This window comes from Sander lucioperca, chromosome 11 (assembly GCF_008315115.2).
Source record: "Sander lucioperca isolate FBNREF2018 chromosome 11, SLUC_FBN_1.2, whole genome shotgun sequence".
Classification (NCBI taxonomy): domain Eukaryota; kingdom Metazoa; phylum Chordata; class Actinopteri; order Perciformes; family Percidae; genus Sander; species Sander lucioperca.
In genome coordinates, this window is record NC_050183.1 from 33407486 (window position 1) to 33428945 (window position 21460).

Sequence of the window (21460 nt, forward strand, 5' to 3'; positions counted from 1 at the left end):
TAACAATAACTTTGAATGCACCACGAGGCTGTAGTTTACCAGTTTCATTGAACGCACCGTCTGTGTTGGTTTTCCGACACGGCTCTTAATACATCAATGGACGGCGGCAGCTGCAGATTGTTACATCCTGGTGTTGAATTCTCTAACACAGTCAAACTTTACACCGTTTAGCGTTAACGGTCAGCATTTTAACCGTTTTTTAATCCAGCTACTAGCTAGCGGTAGGCTAACGTTAGCTGCTGTCGAGTATAGTGTTAACTAGCGTCACGTGCAGCGGTGTTTGTGTTACCTGTATTGTCTGTTTCAGAGCATCAGAGAGAAGCGCAGACATTCTATCAGTGGCACCAGATTTCGGTAGCCAACCCTATTCAGGAAGAAGATTTTTACAAGTAAATGTTCCAATTAATGATCCAGGCAGCGCATTCTCGTCTCCCTCCTTCATTTTACAGTCGAATGGTGGCTAGAACGGTTCCGGGTCAAACGTCAATATGGAATGGATTAATCTGCGTTATTTTTTTTTACGCGTTATTTTGACAGCCCTAGTTTTTATTAATGCCTCTGCCTCTGCCGGTCTGATTTTCCCCGCAAATTCACAAAATGATTTTCAATTTGAAGATTGTGATTTTTCGTCAAAGGGCGTCGCCGTGGCAGCACGGCAAACTTCGATGTTACATCACGAAAGAGAAAGTTGATGTAACTCGAATGTAAATTATCCGATCTGGTCCAAATCTTTCCTAATGATGTTGGTCCAGGCCTGAAGCGATCCATATGGGTCTCAGGCTTGATTATGGGGAACTGGCTCAATAGCACCCCCTTAAAAAATTTCAAAGAAGTAGCCCCTGCAGGTGTCAAATTACCATATAACGCCCCAAAACAGTTGTTTGTAACTCGAGTGTACATTGTCCAATTTGCCCACAATTTTCTATGCTCAATTAGAGAACAGACCTGAAAGCATGTACAAGTCAATAATGAGTTATAGTCATAGCGCCACCTACTGGCAACAGGAAGTAAGCCAGACTAAAATCCTTTGATTTAGCTGAAATTTAAATGATGTAGTTTAAACATGATATACAGCAATATGACGTATAAACAGTGTGTTCTCTAGCACCACATAGTGGACATAGGAAATGGTGCACAATTTGAAATGTGTAATTTTTAACGCTATGCACTATATGGAGATAATTAAGTCTAACTCTTGCATGCAGTGTTCGACGGTCATAGAAATACACGGCCGCATCGACTGGGAGCCACCGGCACCCCCAACGTGCGCGAAGTGCGACAGCGTCGGTAGGTGAAGGCCCTATTAAAATTTGAATGTTTCTTCTTCTTATTTTTATTATTTTTATTATTATTATTATTATTATTATTATTAATATTATTATATGCATTTGAGCTCCTTTTTGAGGTGCTTGGGCTACTCGAAAACCTATGAAAATTGGTGTGCCTGTCAGACTTGGTGAAAATTGCGAGCTTATATGGGTCTGGGGCTTGGGCATGGCAAATTGGCTCGATTGCGCCACCTATCAGTTTTCAAAGTTAAAGCCCCCTCCTTTAACTTTCGCGTAGAAACATGACATTTGGTATATGTATCATGTCCAGACTTACAAAAAAAGCCTCTTGGAGCCACCCCCTAAAACCAACAGGAGGTCCACTATATTGAAATACATTTCCAAATTATGGATGATTATGTACATTTTCAGGGGTTGTACTTTAACAAACTTCTCCAAGAGATTTAACCCGTTTGACTTCAAAATTGATGAATGTGATCTAAAGACCTTGGCGAAGCAAAATTTCGAAGCTTTTTAGTGCACGCCACAATTTGTGGGTGGGGCATGGCATTGATTTTAGTTGATTTGATCGAAGTATGAGGCTCTGTTGCGGCATAGCTCTCTCTCTCGTAGCCCTTTCACGGAGCTCCCGCAGCTCTTTGTTCAATAAACTGTCTGTACTTACAAAGTTCTCAATGCTTTGGTTAACATGTAGGGACCCTCACTATGCTACCGTTGAAGTTTGGTGATATTTTGAGCCTTTTTAGTTGTACAAAATAGCGATTTATTTTCACTTTCCCTGTGCCCCGAATACTAGCGTTGTAAGCTAATCAGCGGTCTGCGCTAGCTTCTTTCAAGCTACAAACACAATCAATTAGCATGAAAACATGTCCCAGAGAACGACAGAGTGGGTACACATCCGTTATTAACCCCTAAGTTCGTTTTGCTCCGGAATTGTCCTTTAATATTAATGTGCAAATTATGGATGATTTTGACCATTTGCAGGCTACTTTAACAAACTCCTCCTATAGATTTAACCTGATTGACTTGAAAATTTGACAGTACAACCTAAAGACCTTGCCAAAGCTAAATTGCAAAGCTTTTGCACTTGCCTCCAAGAGTGTGGGTGTGGCTAGGTGTCAAATTACCATATAACGCTGCAAAACAGGTAGATGTTTGTTACTCCAACACAGTCTCACTCCCTACTCGTCAAATGTCTGACGCATGGTCAAGGACCCCTGGCGTTAAGTTTCAACGAAAGAGGTACTTGTTGCGTTATTTTTCGACGGGGGGGGGGGTGTCCGTCAGACATTCATGTTAATCCCTCACCGTCGGATATGGACGAAAGAAAAAACACGCCCCCCTTAACTCGAAATCTGTGGCAGTTTTATTATTGGTATTTTTAGCCCAAAACAGCTGTTTTAATCAACATTTATTCACGAAATCTTATCATGGTGTATATTTATTTCTTTTAATGTTATTATTTCGGTCTATTTCGGCCATGGAAGCTGGTTTGCTTTTTTGTTTATTTATATTTTTAAAACTATAACTCAACATCTATTAACATTTATTTTGATGTTATCATGGTATTCATTTCTTTATTTTAATAATATTATTTCGGTCTTATTACCAGTGAAATATTACAGTATGCTGTAATACAGAACATTACGATATGATCAGAGCTAGACACATTCAAAGCCGATATCCCACAATGCAATGCGGGCATTCATTTCAAAGACTCAGACAGCGATCAGAGGGTTTTAACACCAGTATCGCTTCAATGTACATATATATAGTCAGCGGTTTAGTCACCAGCAACAACACGTTGTTCAGCTTTGTTCCAGTAAGTTATGCACCGTAATAACGTTTAAAAATACCAATAATAAAACTGCCACAGATTTCACATTAAGGGGGGACATGTTTTTTCTTTCGTCTATATCCGACGGTGAGGGATTAACATGAATGTCTATCTGACGGACCCCACCCCCCCGACGAAAAATAATGCAACAAGTACCCCTCTTTCGTTGAAACTTAATGCCAGGGGTCCTTGACCATGCGTCAGACATTTGACGAGTAGGGAGTGAGACTGTGTTGGTTACTCCAGTGTACATTGTCTAATCCGGTTCAAATTTGTTATGTTTAGTTAAAGAATAGGCCTGAGGGAATCTTTAAGTCAGTAATGACTTTTAGTCATAGCGCCACCTACTGGCAACAGGAAGTATGACCTGACGAAAATCCATCGATTTAGCTGAAATTTACATGATGTGGTTTAAACATGATACAGAAATATGACGTATAAATAGTGTGTTCTCTAGCGCAACGTAGTGGTGTGTCCACTACAGGACGTGGTGCACAATTAGAAATATATCATTTCTAACGTTATGAACTATATGGAGGGAATTCATTTTAAATCTTGCGTGCAGTATCCGAAAGAAATACACATCCGCATCGACTGGGAGCCGCTGGCACCCCCGACGTGCGCAGAGTATGAGGGAACATTAAGATGATTAGATTATGATCTGACAGACCTGTGATCATGTTGAAGGATTTAATTACTCTGGTTTGTTGTTGAAAATTAAATCAATTTGTGTTCTGGATGATGGAGTTATCCTTGTCAGTCCCTTCCCTAACTGCCTGAGATCAAATTTATTTGTGATTTGTTTCAGTGCCTTTTAAGTTGACTTATCATCCCAGTTAATTAAAATCACCCATTATAATTATTTCCTTCTCTGAGCTGCATTCTCTTAGTATAGCATTTAATTTTTCAAAGAATACAGATCTTGTAGAGGGTGGTCTATATAGAGTGTTACGTTTAAACAAATACATTCCACGTCATTCTCAACTGAATATTGAATCTCTTTACATGATATTTGATCTTTAATATAAAACAACAAACCTCCACCTCTCACATGTTGCACTTACATGTGGCTTTTTGTTAGTTTGGCTTGTTTAAAGCTAATATTTGTACTCCAGTCTTGCTGTTTGGAGTTTATAGGTTTTTATTGGAAGTTGCTAAATTAAATGTTACGACTCTTTTCTGTGTACCAATCTGACGGCCACATTCTGCTTTATGATAAATCACGCACAAGTTGAAGGAGCTGATGGGATATTTCACTGGATTTGTACCTTGTACAATTTCATGTGACAAATAAAAATGTAATGATATTGGCCAATGTAAACAAGAGGAATGATTGCAGCAAGCAAAAACTGTTTCAATGTATGTATGGGCACCTGACTTTTGCTTTGAACTGTCCATTGTCCATTTATTTTGATTGTCTGACTGACTTTTCTGAAAGGTTTATAAGTGTCAAATGAAAAACCTCCAAATGTTATTGGCTTAGTGGCTACATTTAATAGGCACAACCCTAACATGTTTGCAAAACTTTTGAAGTTGCAGCAAATGTTAAACCGTGTTACCAGTTTCACTCTACCTCTGACCTTTGAACTAAACAGGAATACACAAGCTGAAATTGGCTCCAACTGGTGTTTCATGCAGTGTGCAAGTGTGGTGTGTGAAAAAATCACTGAACAAATTCAAGCTAAAAACGAATCCACAAGCTTACTGTAAATATACTAAAGTTATTACATGTCACAGCATCAGCACATTGCTCTAAATACAGCCACCAAACAGCTTTATGTAGGGGCTCCATAAAGAAAATGCCTTTTCTTTCCCATTACCCTTCTGACTAAAGCTCTGTCATATTCTCAAATCGGCCTAAAAATAGCATGTGGCTCCTTTACTCTCACAATAAGGGATTACAATCCAATCAATCAAATGCATTCTCTAATTGTACATCAAATAAGAGTGCCTGTTTGTGTGATGACAGGGTACACAGGAGGCACAGACCTTTATGTTTTCAGACAATTTATAGAGGCCTGATCCCTTTATGCGAGGAAAGAGGAGAGTGGAGAGGGAAGTGTGTGTGTATGTGTGTGTGTGTGTGTGTGTGTGTGTGTGTGTGTGTGTGTGTGTGTGTGTGTGTGTGTGTGTGTGTGTGTGTGTGTGTGTGTGTGTGTGTGTGTGTGTGTGCGCGCCTTGCATTAAAGTGGAATAAGATAAAACACAACTTATTTCTGAGGAGAAAGTACACTGTTTATGGTCAAAATGTAATAGGATTAGCCCAAAAAAAAAAAAAAAGTATATATGCTAAAAACTATGCAACCTATGTTAACTTTTTGAACTATTTCCACTCAGAACACATTGAGTAGAAAGGTATGGATGAATCTATGCTATAAATCTGGACTATAGTATTATGAGGGTCTGCAGAATCACACCATCAGCTGCAATTTCCCAGTAAGAAAGAAAAGCATGACAATATCAGTTTAAAGCAACATTTAACTGATAACAGTATGATTGAATACTGGAATGTAATGTGTTTGCATTTTTTTGACATTATTTTGTCTACGTAAAACTAGACTTAACATGGTTAATGCTTTTATCTGTATTGTATTTTACTGCGGATGGCCTGCAAGATTGAATAGACTTGTATACACTTGTATGTGACATTTTACCTGTTATGTTATATGACATGTTATGTGACATGTTTCCATACCATTACAATATTTTGCAATTAAATACAACAGCTCTGTCATAAATTCTACCTTTACAAAGTTTATAATTTTCATTTTTTGTTGACATAGTTGAGAATGTGAAATGTTCAACTATATGCTTATTACTGAGTTTAGAGTTAAAGGTGGTGTTGTACTGAACTACATTAGCCTGGCATAGTCTCAGATCAATTTTTCAAGGGGCGTTATCAATGGTGCAGACCAAAATGCTTCTATCCTTCCTGACCCGAGTCATCCCTTGTCTTATGAATTGAGGCTGCTGCCGTCTGGTCGCAGGCACATTGTACCAAGGTTTAAGACTAAGAGATTTAAGAGCTCATTTGGCCCTGTTTCCATTGGTTTCATTAATAGCTTGATGTAATTTGTCCCGTATAAATATGAATATTAGTATTAGTACATCTGTATGTTATCTTGTGTATGAACCGCTGTCTATGAACTGCTCTTATTCTCTGCTGGCTGTAAAATAAATTGCCCAGAAGGTGGAGGACCTAAGGTGAGTATGAAATGTATAGCCCACTCTGGTACAGATTCTAGATACCCTTTTACGAGCCAGTGACAAAACTGCCTTTTTATGACAGCTCTTCTCCACATGGCTTTAAGCTCCACCAGATCACAAACTAGGTCACACAGTTTGTCTGTGTCTGCTGGGTGAATTGCAGTGTTGTAGGAAAAGACAGAATTCTGGTTCCAAACGCAAGACACTAGCAGAAGCTGATACAGTTTGTAGTATTTATTTAAACAATAGAAAAGCCAGGCTTACATGTAATGATTATTGAAAAAGAGTCCAAATAAGGGTAGTAGTCTATACTAGGGCCGGAGTGGGACTCATTTTCAGCCCTGGAGTTTCATGCTTTAGTTTCTTTACTTCACGACTGACTATATTAAAATAATGTAGTTAAAATCTTAGTACATAAGTCTGCAATAGCGCACTGTTCTCTACAGCCTTGTAATTCAGTGTATTTTTGTAAAATATCCAATTTATTTCCAATTTAGTGCAAACACAGTAAGGGTTGCTTCACAATGTAAACAGTTAACATCTTTACAATACAATGATCTTCAACAATATCAAAATCTATTTTCTGTGCAAGTAACTGTTCACAGATATCCAAACCTTAAAATGAAAAAAAAGAATAAATAAAAATATAAAATAAAAAGACAACGAATACAATAAAATGTAAAGCACTTCTAATGACACCATCTATTTTTTGATAGATGGTGATAAAATGATAAAAGGCATAAAGGTCACTAGTAACAATTGGGCCTTCCACACTGACAGCAGCTATCCCTTATGCACACAACTGACGCTGCTTCTGAAACTATAATCCCATTTTATAAACTGTCATAATTCTCAGCACAAATCTCTCCTTTTTACAAAGCTTTCTGATCAAGTCAAGTCAGTTTGATTTATGTATGGCCGAATCTTCTGGCATCATTTATTATCTCAGGGCATTTTTCATATAGAGTAGGTCTACACCATACTCTTCATTAATATTAATTATTATAATATTCACTCCATGAGAAATCCTACCTGCCAACTCTGGAGTTATAAGCTCATGGCTGGTGCTTGGTATACTAGCTCTTTTGGTCCAGTTTGCTGCTTTCGTTAGCAGCAAACTGGACTAGTGGCTGCTGCTGAGGAGCTACAAGGAAAAGTTTGATTCATAAACATGAACGGTGGTTTGCAGGCAACGTATTATGTTTTGCCCGACAGCTAGCATCCTGCCCTGCTCTAGCTTAGCTTACTCGTCTCATCGTCTTCATTTGGCATTTCAAAAGTTCCTCAGTTTAGATCATCTGGCTGCATGACTTTCTAGAGCTTTCCTTTATTTAATTTTCACCTTTTCAGCGCCGTTTTTAGCGCTTATTATTATCTATTTTTATAGCTTCCTTTTGCTCGCGGATTGCATCCTCTAATAAGCACGTTACAAGGTGACAGTTTGTTTTTGTTTTTTAGCAAGATGTCGCCATCGGAGGTGTCAAAAATATAATTCCGTCATACTGACCAGAGTCTGCGAGTGCAAGTGGGCTGCATGGATGTATAAATACTGTAAGAGTGGGCTGCGAGTGCAGGCAGCCTAGGGACAGTATCCATGATATTTCGGCTATGATTTCAACCCAGTACCATGACTGAACACCGCCGGCCCTCACAACCAAAAAACAGACCGGCCCACGGGGAATTCTCCCTGTGCTCCAGGTTAGCCAATCTGAGCCTGGTCTATACAGTATATTCCAAACGGGTAGAAATAGTCCAAAGCATCCAACACGATAACAGGTTCACAGAGAACAAGCAGCAACACACAACATTAAAGGAGAAATATGGCCAATTTTTACCTGAATATTGATCGCTAGATGTCACCGAGTACTGTCGATAGGAGAAAAAATACGACCAAAATCGGTGCTAGCAACCTGGAGTTGCTGCAGCTAATGGCCAGAGCTCCCAGTTAGCTAAAATGCCAGTTGTGGGGGCATGTTCTAAAGAGTGCCTTTGTGCCTCTTAACAGACACAAAATGCAATTAAAATTTCTGTGCAACATGAACAGGGCCCTTATGTGACAACAGGATGCGTTTTCAACTCAGACACTGTGAAGAAACTGTTTAAATTCAAAGTTTGTACTGTCACCTACCTCGTTTTCTATCGGTCGCTTCACCGAAAGCCCAGAAGAGTCGATCACGAAGGTCATGCCTTTGCGATGAAAACTTCAAGTTTATTTCCCCCTCAATAATAGGTAATTGAGCACTGTAGTGGTTATGACCATATCAGTGACTATGTAACTACATGGAAACGGTCCAAATGATGCCTGTGGCTTGCACAGTAGTAGCGTTACTGAAGGCTAGCTCTAGTCTTGCGCTGAAGTTACATAGTCACTGATATGGTCATAACCACTACAGTGCTCAATACTCTTCTGGGGTTTCAGTGAAGCGACCGATGTAAAAAAAGGTAGGTGACAGTACAAACTTTGAATTTAAACAGTTTCTTCACAATGTCTGAGTTCAAAACGCATCTTGTTGTCACGTCCCTTTACCTTTTTTGCATTTTCAAAATGTTATTTTGCGCCGAATCAAATGTTTTATGGTCACAATTAATCTGGGAGCTGATTGGCTTGGTTGCATGCTTAAATGTCTCAAGCATCTAATGAAATGTCAATGGAGATATCGAACAGGAAAATTATACAATTATACAACTCTAATATACAACAAATAGATTTAGAACATCAAACAAATCAGAATGACAGCACACCCAGAGCCATTTGAGCACACCAGACTCATCACTCAAAATATTACTCCGCCATTTCAACAGTTGAATTAAAAAACTGTTTTTGAATTTGATTTGTATTCATGAAAATAAATCACGAACCACAGTGGGAACACACAGAAACTCTCCAACATATTTATATAACGAGATTCATTAAATGAATCACATTTTTTACAACACTCTACAACTATTACTAGAAATGTTTGGATCACATCACCTGTGCCAGTGACTCGGCGCTGTGCTAAAAATAGCTGCTACATGTGAATTTTGCGGACGTAACGTACAGAAGCTAAATCTGTCATATTTTTTTCAGCAGATATCTAAGTTACAACACGATTAAGCTAGCAAAGCAGTTTTGTGTTTGTATGTGTGGGCGGTTTAGGAAATCCCACGATCTCTACAAAGCTAACATTAGCTCAAGTTGGCTGGCTGACTAAACAGGTAGGGACTAGAAATTCTCTGTTGCTTTTTTATTAAATAATAATTTTTTATTAGCCACATCAAATCAAACCCTCTGGTGTAATATTGTTTAATTCTAGAACAGCTTTTATAGTCCCAGATTGGTTCTGATATTGTTTTTGTGCCTAGGCTTCCTTCCTTCCTTCCTTCTTTCCTTTTTTTTCCTTTCTTCCTTCCTTCTTTCCATCCTATTTCCTTCTTCTTTCCTTCCTTACTTTTCTTCCTTCCTTTAATACTTCTTTCTTTCTTTTCTTCCTTAAATCCTTTTTTCCTTCCTTCCATCCTTCCTTCTCTTAATCCTTCCTTCCTTCTTTCCTTCCTTCATTTCCTTCCTTCTTTCCTTCCTTTAAGCCTTCCTTTCCTCCTTTCATTCTTTTCTTCCTTCCTTCCTTTAATCCTTCCTTCTTTCATTTTTTCCTTCCATCTTTCCTTCCTTTAATCCTTCCTGCCTTCCTTCCTGCCTTCCTTTCTTCCTTCCTTCCTTCCTTCCTTCCTTCCTTTCTCCTTTCCTTCTTCCTGCCATCATTCACACATACTAACCCATATCTGTCATAACTAACCCCAAAGAGGATTATGTGCAATTCACCTACCCATACAACCAGTGACCCTATTTGTTCCATAACCTCCTCCATGCTGACTGGCAAGCAGGGATTCTAAAAGTACACTATATTTACTCATCTCAACATGTGTGTGTATTTCAGGCCTGTGTGTTCTAACAAGTGTAACAATTGTAATTTCCCCACTCGGGATCAATAAAAAGAATTGACTGCTTTTCCCTTTTCTGCATTGTTCCCCTTTATACTGACCCCCTCTGGCCTGTTAGCCCTTTACTTTTCTCCAAGCATCTGCATACCGTAAGACATGTTCTCCCCAGCTCTAACTTTTTCCACTTCCACAGCTGTTATATGATACCCACGCCCCCTGAAATAAGTCATATGATAACACTTTCGCACTTACAGTTGATAACTCCTTAGGGCGTTTTCACACCTATAGTTCATTTGCTCTGGTCCGAATCAGTTGAACACAGAAAAATCGAAGCGTACCAAAATGCATCATTACAAACCACGCAACAACATCATTCACTTCACTTATTGGTCAGATGTGTCTGGGGCAGGAGCAAGAAAGAAAATCAAGGAAGAAGGTCCTGTGTTCTGGACTAGTGCATATTCCTTCCATCTCCATGGTCCAATCAGCTCATTTCATTTAAATAATCAGACAATATATTGCGAACGACCTTACTACGTCTACTCTAGTCACCGAGACTTCTGATGGTGTCTGTCTTTGGCAGTGGCTGCAAGCTGCTACAGTTTGCATGTTCTGCTGCATCGCAGATTTAGCTGAGACTTGCGGAGTAAGGTCAGTTGGTGCTGTTTGAGGTTGGATCACGTTCTCACCACAAAGGAACCACTCAAGAGTTTGATTAAAAGCGTACCAAGACCACCTCATCAAGGAGTATTTGGTGCGCTTGTTTGGTGCGCTTTGGTGCGCATCCGAGTGTGATTGCTGCTTTCACACCTGCCTAAACAAACCACACCACGGGAGAAAACGAACTCCAGTGTGATTTAACCAAACTAAATGAGGCAGGTGTGAAAGCCCCCTAAGTTTCTTCCTCCCTCCCAAGGGTCTAGGTGTTGTCCTCGACAGCACTCTATCATTCGAATCTCACATCAATAATATTACTCGGTCTGCTTATTTCCACTTATGCAACATCAACTGTCACCGTCTGTCTCTCACACCTAATTGCACCGCTATTCTTGTCAATGAACTCGTCACCTCCCGTTTAGATTACCGCAACTCCGCAACTCTCCTCTCCGGTCACCCACTCAAACTGCTCCATAAACTTCAACTGGTTCAGAACGCAGCTGCCCGGATTATCACCAGAACCCCATCCATCGAACACTTCACCCCTGTCCTTCAACAACTGCACTGGCCCCCTTTCAAACACCGCATTGCAGCCCAGTCTCATGGCAGAAAATCTGCGTAGGGAGGTTGGTCGGGGTGGTGGATGAGTCAAACAATACAGGACTTTCACCCCAGAGACCGGAGATCGCGTCCGGCGTGAGCAGTTCCTTTCCACGTTATTCTCTTCCAAACAATACAGGACTTTCACCCCAGAGACCGGAGATCGCGTCCGGCGTGAGCAGTTCCTTTCCACGTTATTCTCTTCCTAACCTCAACCATCCTGTTGTTTGTGGCGTATCCTGCGTGTTACGGTTCCTTTTCCAGTTTTTCTTTTCCTAACCTCAACCGTCCCATTGTGGCGTTTCATGTCCCCTTTGTTGCGTGCCACAGAGACCGCGGATCGTGTCCCTGCGCCCGGGGATCGAATCCCTGTGTGTCAGTCCGTCCCATTGTAGTCGCCGGCGTGTGATATTTAATTTCCCCGTTGTGGCCGCGTGTGGCGGTCCATCCTGTTGTTGTTGCTGGCGTGTGGCGTTTAATTTCCCCGTTGTTGCATCCCCCAGAGCAGCCCAGTGTCATGGCAGTACGTGAAATGGTAACGTTCGAAAATCGTGACCTGTACACGAAATAAACGAGAAAATCGTGACCTGTACAATAATAAAAATAACGTGACTATTTACGAACTGGCGTGAGTCCAGGTTGCGCATTGACAACAAGATTTTCCTCACTATCAAAGCTCTCCACAACATAGCACCTCCTTACCTCTCTGACCTCCTCCCCAACTACACCCCTACCCGTAGTCTCTGTTCTTCCTTCTCCATGCTCCTCACCACACCTCCTACATGGCTGTTTTCCATGGGGTCTACAGCTTTCAGCCGTGCAGCCCCTCGTCTCTGGTACTCACTCCCACAAGTCATCCGTGACACTGACTCTCTTCCCACAAATAAATCCTGTCTAAAAACCTACCTCTTCAAACTGGCATACTCAGTGTAATTTTATAGCATTTTAATTGTTCTTCTATTAGTCTATTGTTGTTGTTGCTTTGTATTTCTGCTTGGTCTGTTGTTGTGGATCTGTTTTTATCTTTTATTATTTGTACGTAAGGTGTTCTTGAGTGTCGTGAAAGGCGCCCATACATTCCACATCGCCTATCCCTTCTACATGCAGCTGCCACATGCCCAAACCGTTGGCACTTGTAACATCGCAATGGAGGACGTCTGTACTGGAAAACTCACATACCCCATGTATACTCTTGTTGGCATTGTTTCTTGCTTGAATGTCAGCAACACAGCTGTGCCATCTTTTTTTAAACCTACGGGCAGATTCAATCTCAGCTCCCTGTTTAACTGTGGCATTCTCAGTGATGTCAGTGCTAATGTATATTTCCCACCCTTAACATTTGTACCCGCAGGATCAAAGAATTTAATTGGCCTGTTAATTAGATGGCATACTCTCATGGCATTAGTTTTCTGGCCCTCTGTCTTACAGACAATAAGAATATTTCCATTCCTAAGCATGCCATTCTCACATTAAGTACACTTCCCATTGTATCCTTTATTTCACCAGACAGTCTGAGGGGGTTTATAGCTTTATCATTCTTATCTTTAAACTTAACAACAAACCAAAATACTCCATCTTCATCCAATTTTGACATCTTCCTATTGTCTTGGTCCCCGTCGCCCTCACTTGATCTATCCAACCTGTCACCTTTTTTGCCATCTTCCTTTTCGTTGCCCTTTCTCCCATGGCTACCTCCTGAAGCCATCCTAAAGCTATCCCCTCACTGGGGAGCCTGGTTGGATTCAGTCCCAAAGTCTCGCCTACACATTTCTAAGACAAGGACTGACCAGAACAGAGCACACTAAATACAGGGGCAAACGAGCAGGGAGGGACGAAACAGGTTAAAACACATTAGGGACAAATCAGACTCAATAGGACGCAAAGACACATGAAACCGATCACTACAAATTAATACAGGAAGCATGAAAACATACACAAGGATGGATCTAGGAAAACAAAACAGAGAACACGGAACAAAAGAACACGGGCAAAACAAAACATAACCATGGACACGGAAAGAGAGAGAACGAAAAACAATAGAGCAAAACAAAAAATCTGGGTCTAATAACTTCATCACAATGACATTGATATGCAAATTAGGCATTAACTAATTAAAATGCGCTAATTTGTATTCATTTGACAAGGCACTGCAGGTGAATGGGATAAACAAAATCACTACACATATCACCACAGAACTTTCCCAGTTAATGACTTACATCAATAGTCTTTTCCCCTGAAATGTATAGGTATAAATATGTAGATTCATTTAGAAGAAATCTACAGATTCAACCTAAAACAAATACCATCTAAATGTGTATTTTGTAAGTTTTATTTCCATTAAAGTAAGTGAGTGAGTAAAAGAAGACATGGAAGCAATATAGATCAAAATCTCTTAATTGACTACAACATGAACAAAGTGCCTGCAGTAACTTCATAATCTTGATTGTAGGCTCCTCATCTAGGAAGTGTGTTTTTCATTATTGGTGCAGTGTTTTTTTCCTGTAAAATTAACAAAATAGCAGCCTTTTTCAGTTTAGTGTGAATATTTTTCTTGATTTTGAAGTGTTATGTATTCCAATATTCCAATATGGTAAGGTAGTCAGAGTTGTGTTAGTATATTTAACATTTTGTTTAAATTTCAAACAAATAATTATTCATTAACTATTAGGCCTTTTTTTCCCCTTGAGCCCCTGCTGCCCGAAATGTCTGTACACGTCCCTGCTGAGAGGTGTTTATATTTCTTTTCAGAATATTAGAGTAGTTATTGTTGTAAGATTACAGTTATTGTAAACTAATAATTCAATTCAATTAAATTTTATTTATAGTATCAAATCATAACAAGAGTTATCTCAAGACACTTTACAGATAGAGTAGGTCTAGACCACACTCTATAATTGACAAAGACCCAACAATTCCAGTAATTCCCCCAAGAGCAAGCATTTAGTGCGACAGTGGCGAGGAAAAACTTACTTTTAGGGAGAAACCTTGAGTAGTGAGGAGAACTTCCTTTTATGGAGAAACCTCGGACAGACCCAGGCTCTTGGTAGGCGGTGTCTGACAGTACCGGTTGGGGGTGTGATGAACTATGGCAATAACAGTCACAATAAAGATAATGGAACCATGACTAGAAATAGTAGTTGTAGTAGTTCATGGTGTAGCAGGGCACTAATAGGGGGTCTCTACCTGCAGGCTCTCCTTTGGCTGCATTGGTATGGCTGTCTCTACTCCCACTACATATCATAGTAACTTTTTCCTGTCAAATATGCTCATTGTTATTGTGATCCTTATGTGACTTTGGAAATAATTTTGACTCAAGGTCCACTTACTGGCTTTTTTTAATCAGCATCTTACACTTTTCATCAGCGGATTCAGTTTACTTCATAGGCAATGCTAGGGTGGGGCTAGATGGGCTTACAGTCCCACCAAAAATGACAATAGCTTCACAGTAGCCCCAACAAGAAATAAACAAACAATTGACCCAGGAGGCTTTCTGATTTTCTTTATTCAGCTGGTATTTCTCTCATTCTTCAGCTGATCCGGTCCAAGGGCACCAATAATTCCAATTGCAACCTTTTATGCTATTGTATTGTAGCAGCATTATAAAATGTACTGTTTCTTGATCAAGCAACCAGAAGAAGAACAAGAAAATATTAAAAATAAGAAAGTGGAGGCATAGTAATGCTACGTCATCTTCTCATTAACTTTACTTTGGCATTGTTTTCCATGGTGGCCACACGGAATTTTCACACATTCCGTGCCACCACCACGTAATGCGGTGTTAACAGTTCGTGATCATTTCATGGAATTCTGTGAGACCAGGCTGGTGATTGAATCCTCCATCCATCTTCTTCCGCTTATCCGGTAACGGGTCGCGGGGGTAGCAGCTCCAGCAGGGGACCCCAAACTTCCCTTTCCCGAGCCACATTAACCAGCTCCGACTGGGGGATCCCGAGGCGTTCCCAGGCCAGGTTGGAGATATAATCCCTCCACCTAGTCCTGGGTCTTCCCCGAGGCCTCCTCCCAGCTGGACGTGCCTGGAACACCTCCCTAGGGAGGCGCCCAGGGGGCATCCTTACCAGATGCCCGAACCACCTCAACTGGCTCCTTTCGACGCAAAGGAGCAGCGGCTCTACTCCGAGCTCCTCACGGATGACTGAGCTTCTCACCCTATCTCTAAGGGAGACGCCAGCCACCCTCCTGAGGAAACCCATTTCGGCCGCTTGTACCCTGGATCTCGTTCTTTCGGTCATGACCCAGCCTTCATGACCATAGGTGAGGGTAGGAACGAAAACTGACCGGTAGATTGAGAGCTTTGCCTTCTGGCTCAGCTCTCTTTTCGTCACAACGGTGCGATAAATTGAGTGTAATACCGCACCCGCTGCGCCGATTCTCCGACCAATCTCCCGCTCCATTGTTCCCTCACTCGCGAACAAGACTCCAAGGTACTTGAACTCCTTCACTTGGGGTAAAGACTCATTCCCTACCTGGAGAAGGCACTCCATCGGTTTCCTGCTGAGAACCATGGCCTCAGATTTAGAGGTGCTGATCCTCATCCCAGCCGCTTCACACTCGGCTGCGAACCGATCCAGTGAGTGCTGAAGGTCACAGGCCGACGATGCCATCAGGACCACATCATCTGCAAAAAGCAGCGATGAGATCCCCAGCTCACCAAACTGCAACCCCTCTCCACCCCGACTACGCCTCGATATCCTGTCCATAAATACTACAAACAGGATTGGTGACAAAGCGCAGCCCTGGTGGAGGCCAACTCTCACCTGAAACGAGTCCGACTTACTGCCGAGAACCCGGACACAGCTCTCGCTTTGGTCGTACAGAGATTGGATGGCCCTGAGAAGCGACCCCCTCACCCCATACTCCCGCAGCACCTCCCACAGTTTCTCCCGGGGGACCCGGTCATACGCCTTTTCCAGATCCACAAAGCACATGTAGACCGGTTGGGCATACTCCCAGGCTCCCTCCAGGATCCTTGCGAGAGTAAAGATCTGGTCCGTTGTTCCACGACCAGGACGGAATCCGCATTGTTCCTCTTCAACCTGAGGTTCGACTATCGACCGAACCCTGCTTTCCAGCACCTTGGAGTAGACTTTACCGGGGAGGCTGAGAAGTGTGATACCCCTGTAATTGGCACACACCCTCTGGTCCCCCTTTTTGAAAAGGGGAACCACCACCCCGGTCTGCCACTCCTTAGGCACCGTCCCCGACTTCCACGCAATGTTGAAGAGGCGTGTCAACCAAGACAACCCCTCCACACCCAGAGCTTTAAGCATTTCTGGACGGATCTCATCAATCCCTGGGGCTTTGCCACTGTGGAGTTGTTTAACTACCTCAGCAACTTCCACCAGGGAAATTGACGACAATCCCCCATCATCCTCCAGCTCTGCCTCTACCATAGAGGGCGTATTAGTCGGATTTAGGAGTTCCTCAAAGTGCTCCTTCCACCGCCCTATTACCTCCTCAGTTGAGGTCAGCAGCTGATTGAATCCTTCCTATCAGAATGCTCAATAATTATTATTTTTTAACTAGTGAACTAGTTAAAGTTTTTGTTAGTGTGCAGTACTTTTAGATCAACAGTATGGTACTTGGAATTTCCTTTCAAGTGACACACATTTGCTTTTATCCTTGTTTATTCATATATTTACTACATATTCCATAACCCCACCAAACAATAATTATATCCCAACAAGGAAAATCCTATGTGCTATGAGTTATACAAACATTATTTTGTCAAATGGTTGGAAATAAATTAGAATTGCAAATTGTACAATAGAGGGTTGCAGTATTGTTGCTAGCTGCAGTAGTCTCATTAGCAAAAGGATATTAAGGTCAGAAAAAACTATTGTCAAAGCACTTTTGTATAGAAAGCATCTACTATAGCTGTGTGGTTACTTTGTGAGTGTAGCTCAGCCTGAAACACAATGGTGATTGTTCCTGAAAGTTGTATTGACCAAAAGTCAAATGCAAATTAATACCTCAATCATTCATCTCTCTTTGTGGTGCTGCATGGGCTTTATAAATCTGTCAGAGATGTATAACACTGATTACATAAGCAACAGCAGCAGTATTAGTGGTTTGACTTAAGCTAGCCTCCCACTGTCTTACTACTGTAAATGGTAGAACTATACAAATGATTTACTTAAGTAAAATCAGCAATAACACACTATTAAAATAATAATTTACAAGTAAAAATCCTGTATTCAAATTTGTACCAAGTCAAATTATAGTATTTAAGTATTAGCAACAAAATGTACATAAAATATCAAAAGTAAAAGTATTCATTAGCAGAGATGTTCACAAGTAATTTTTTGGAAGTTCAAGTCAAGTCTCAAGTCTTTTGCCACAAGTCCAAGTCAAGTCCAAGTCAAGTCTCAAGTCTCTGGCCATCTTATCTCTCCCTAACACTGTTTTGTTAAATCTTATGAATTCAAAGCATGTCCTGTAGCTACCATCCATACAGTACAGTATCAAAATCAGTTGTAGGATAACTTTATGGGGTCTACTGCAATGCAATCTGAAGAAACACAAATTAAGAACTCTGTTTCACATTTTGGTATCTGCACCAAAGAATACATGTTTGTCTGTTTTCAGTGTTCAAAGTTTGAGGGAAACATCTGTATTGAAAGTTTATACAACAACCATGGTGCAAACATGTGAGAACTGATACTTTCCGTATTGCTATTTAACAACAACCTGGTGAAATATTAACCTAAGTCTGTCACATCATATGGATACAACTATAAAGATACAATTTGCCTGTTCCCAGCATTAGCACAACACTTTGCGATGGTTAGCTTGTTACCTGTGACGATATATGCTAAATTTAACGTCTCTTTCACATCAGCAAGTGACTGACCTATCTGGGTGCATTTTGAGATGCCTGATGAAGTTCGATGTTGTTGATCTGGCATCATTTATTTTGGTGCCACACACCTTGCATTTAGCTGTTCGCTTACTGCCACTGTTTACGAAGTTATTGAAAGCAAAACTAATGACAAAAGGCACAACTCCATGTCATTTTGTCATTTTATGACATAGGCATAGTGCATGCGTTAGCCTATGTTGCACATTATGGCAAAGTGCAGGGGACATGCAGCTCATCATACGTTTCCCCAACGTATATGCGCCAATAAAAGAAAATAGAAATACATGAATGAATTTAGATTTAAAAAGCAATAATTGCATGAAAACAGGTTGTTGACGAGTCTCGAAGCTCGAGTCCGAGTCAAGACTGAAGTCTTTTGGGTCGAGTCGCAAGTCAAGTCTGAAGTCAGCTGTTTGTGCGACTTAAGTGCGACTTGAGTCCAAGTCTCAGACTCAATCCCCATCTCTGTTCATTAGGCAAATGGGCCATGTCGGTGTTATATTATTGGATTATAATTAATGATGTTTAAATATCTATGTACTTTACACAATGGCTGCTGTTCAGCAAAAGGTACAGGCTCATTTTAAGGGGCATGTGTCAAATTTTCAACTTTAAACAATAACCAATTGCAGAATGCTCCCTAAATCCAGAGAAAAGAAAATGTCACACTCCCTTTTACTGTTCATATTTTCTAATATGTTTAAAGTGAGCCTGTGGTCACTGTGATGATCAGTGACAATTAAAAAGGGAGATAGCCAAAACATAGTAGCACAAGTAAAGAAGAGGAATACAATCTTACTCAGTAATGCCCAAAGTTTGTTAACATTAGCTAACATTTAGTTTATATCGACGACATTCTATTTCCAGGATTGTTCAGGTGCCGCCAGAAATTCCGCCGAATGTCCCTCATGTCCCTCATGTCCCTTATGCTTTTTATTCTTGATTATTATGGATAGATGGATAGATAATTAATGTTAAGAGTAAAACTTGTATATTTTGTACCAATGATTCTGGTTTATTACATTCTGAGGCCTCATTTTGTGTCACACTTGACTGGTAAAACCTGTCAAACTGTGGCTGCTCTGTTTACTGGTCCTTTGAAAACAGCTGCACTTGCCTCATGTACTGTGGTACAACAACACACACGTTCAGGCAAATACACACTGACTCATACGCATGAGTGCAAGATGAGCAGAGCAGAGACAAACCTCTACGGGCTGTATGTGAGTGCTGATCCTGCTCTTATATAGCAAACTAAGCTCTCTCTGCTTAATGCCCAACAGAAAAGCTCTTTAGCTGTCATTATGAACCCGCCTAACCCTGCAGCCCCTCAATTCACCGTCCTCCGATCTCCCCTGACATCCCTAACCTCACACTCACTTCCATCAGGTCTATACAATACACAACTTTTAGATGTTTATTAATCATCAGATCAATGCCAGTAGCCATGGTAGGTGCTCATCCCACCTTAGTAGTAGTAAATGACAAAGATTTCCTACTGTAGGTTTAGACAGTCAAGTCTTACTTAATCCAAGCTTTTATAATAATAACATATAAGATAGCTATAATATCACAGTATAATATTACTACAGTGTTTGTGACAGTTCCAAGCTTCCAGTCAGACAAAAGATGATACCCCAGATTGTTACATTTAGAAATAAAGACTAAGTTGTGGTGACTAAAAAATGAATGGATGAGAGTTATGCCAACCTTACACCAAACGACTTTTCAAGCCATTCCACCATCGCAGACTAATTTCCAATATCGGAATGAAATCATGTGTCTTGCTAGAGTTGTGGTCATAAAACTAAGTACGAGTCAGTCTTTTTTTTTGATGTTCCAACAAAATCAAACATGTTTAATATTATCGTAAGTTTTAAGTCTTGTTAGTGAAGTTAAATCATGTGAACATTGTCAACAACCAATGGGTTAATGTTAATGTTAACATATAGACAAAATGTTGTTGAAGTGTGTTACAGTCGTGCCCTGTGAGAGATGTACAACTGTGCATGTGCAGAAATAAATAAAAGTAACTCCCTTTCTGGTTGAAGCAGCAACGATGAGCATGTGTGTTTATTCCTCCGTTAAGTAATCCGGTATTCCTGCCCTAAAGATTACAGCACCAACAGGTTATGGGCCCAGAAGGGAACATGGAAGCCAATGGCATAGATTATGTTTCGCCGAAGATGAGAAAAATTACGAGTTATGGGAGACAACGTTTTTGGGGCACTTGCATTTGCTAGGGCTAAAGGCCGCTATATTGAGCATGGATGAAGACGAAGAAGACGAAGAGAAAAATGAATAAGCCTACGTCGAATTGGTACAGGTTTTGGACGATAAAAGTCTTTCCCTGATAATGAGAAAAGCAGCAGATGATGGGAGAAAAGCGTTGAAGATATAAGGGATTATGCAGGTAAAGCTCTACACAGAGCTAACATCTCTTCAGAAAGCCGCTAACGAAAGTGTTATGGACTATATCATTCATGCTGAGACAGCTATTACAGCACTGAGGAATGCTGATGAGACTTTAAGTGACGGGCTGTTTATTGCAATGATTCTGAAAGGTTTGCCCGAATCATTTAAGCCGTTTGCCATCCACATAATGCAGAGTGACGAGCAGGCAACTTTTGGCAAGTTTAAAACCAAGTTGATGAGCTACGAACGCACCGAGAAGTTTAGTGCCATTTCCACTGACGAAAATGTGATGAAGGCAAGTAATGTTAACGTTAGCTGGTCAAGAGGAAGATATAAAGAGTCTGAGATAACATGGGTCGTCGGGTGAAAACAACGCTGACGAAGACGCTGTCGGCGTCGTTTCCACAGGACATTTTCTTCGTTAAAGTAGCGACAGCCAACGGAGCTTCAGTCAACTTTTGACAGGGGTGTAACCAGCATATCCACAAGAACTGTACTACTTTTGACATTGAGGGTATGATAGACTTTACTATCTTAACACTGTAAGTGATGAAAATGATAATGGGTGCTATGATATTCATACATGGCACAAAAGTCTTGGTCTCTTCGTGATCAACAATTTTATTGCTTTTCAAATGGAGAGGGAGGGGGGGG

The 21460-nt window shown here is 40.8% G+C and overlaps 1 protein-coding gene and 1 long non-coding RNA gene across 2 annotated transcripts in view; both read left to right on the forward strand.

Annotated features, from left to right (window-relative positions):
• slc1a7b (solute carrier family 1 member 7b) overlaps positions 1–21460 on the forward strand; it is a 93065-nt gene that overhangs the window by 2435 nt on the left and 69170 nt on the right. The gene's annotated exons all lie outside the window — the stretch shown is intronic.
• On the forward strand, positions 737–20304 carry LOC116063326. Its single transcript, XR_004108239.2, has 4 exons — positions 737–746; positions 10649–10652; positions 11616–11626; positions 20092–20304. It is a non-coding gene; the product is annotated as an uncharacterized LOC116063326 (long non-coding RNA).